Here is a 1,644-nt window from a genome sequence, read left to right as displayed (position 1 = left end):
TTTCGTCAGCAAAATTTTACTTGTATGTGATACTAATAATATTGTTCAGTGATTTCTGCATACTATTGCATCGCCTCTTTTTGGAATGGGCACAAATATGGATTTCTTCCAATTAGCTGTCTTCCAGATTTCCTGGCATTGATGAGTGATCAGTACACTGTATAAGTTTGTTGAAATTTTTCAATTTGTATTCCATTAATTCCTGGGCCCTTGCTTTATGTCCATGCCTTCATTATAGCTTGGACTTCTTCCTTTAGTGCAATTTCTTGATGCCATCCCATAATTCTTCTGGTCTTCTATCATTATTGTCTAATGTATCAAACCTGTTCTTAAGATGGTCTCTAAATTCAGGTGGGATATATTTTAAATCCTAGCTTGGCTTTCTTGGTTTTGTTTGTTACTGGTTTTTGTCCTCTAGAAAATCAACAAGCAAAATGCCTCGAGCATCTCAAAAAACTGTTGCCATGACCTTTGCTGTTGACCAGTTCTCTTTTGCTTTGATTGGACCACTTCCATGTCTTGGTACCATGACTTTATTTCTGTTTTGTGATCAGGATCATCTCATTTTATAATTCTTTGAAGTAATGCTTTAGGATCTTAATCCCATTTGTTTAACATGTTCATTGAAAGTTTTGGTCTTGTCTGCAGCCTCTCTGAGTGCAAGAGTTTTGGCACCCAGAAAATTTGCTAAGCTTCAGTTTTACAGTCAGAATTGTGTAAACTGAATCAATTAAGATGTCAATGATGTTGGCTATTGTTTCTGCTACTTTTCATTGGTCCTCTTCAATTAGGAATTGTTGTTGTTAAGTGCCTTCGAGTGAATTCTGACCCATAGTGACCCTGTATAGGGTTTCAGAGGAGCAGCTGGCGAGCTTGAACCATTGACCTTGCAATTCAAATGGCTTTGCAGTCTGACGTATTAACCCACAGCGCCACAAGACAAGATTAATTTTCCTCAAAAATTGATGTGGGGGAGCTGCTGCTGCAAGCTTCATTTTCAACATTATCTCCTCCCTTCTATAGATGAGGCATCAAGTTGTCACTTGATGTGTTGCTTTCTTTGGGGTATTGTTCATATACATTTTGTGTACAGCATCAGTGATTTCACCAATCTTCTACCGAAGCTTTACCATACATTTGATGCTTATAGAATTTATGTTGCTCTGATAACAGTGTTGTTGTTTTTTTCAAATTGATGTCTTATCCCTCTTAGTGACCCAAAATAGATCCTCTTCAGACATGTTATAACAAGTAGCACGAGTTAAGTGCAAAATGTTTTTTAACTCCAGCATAGGTTTTTCATAATATGCATTTCCCCTGAATTTTTTGAAGAATTCTTATATTCACAGACATATAAATAAAACCAAGATAAGTGGAGAAAAGATTGAAGTTGTTAAAGACTTCATTTTGCTCAGAACAACCATCAACATTCATAGAATCAACAATCAAGAAATCAAAAGATGTATTGCATTAGGCAAATTTGCTGCAAAAGACCTCTTTAAAGTGTTCAAGAACAAAGATGTCAGTTTGAGGACTAAGGTACCCTTTACCCAAGCCATATTATTTTCAATAGTCTCATATATATGTGAAAGTTGGATAATAAATAAAGAAGACTGTAGAAAAATTGATGCATTTGAGTTATGG

At 35.7% G+C, this 1,644-nt stretch overlaps 1 pseudogene; it reads left to right on the top strand.

The window, feature by feature from the left end:
- Positions 1-434: 434 nt before the first annotated feature.
- LOC102830284 overlaps positions 435-1,644 on the top strand; it is a 6,938-nt pseudogene continuing 5,728 nt past the window's right edge.

Source organism: Chrysochloris asiatica, unplaced genomic scaffold, assembly GCF_000296735.1.
Source record: "Chrysochloris asiatica unplaced genomic scaffold, ChrAsi1.0 scaffold00188, whole genome shotgun sequence".
In the NCBI taxonomy this organism is placed as follows: Eukaryota; Metazoa; Chordata; class Mammalia; order Afrosoricida; family Chrysochloridae; genus Chrysochloris; species Chrysochloris asiatica.
This window is presented reverse-complemented; position numbering and strand designations above follow the sequence as displayed.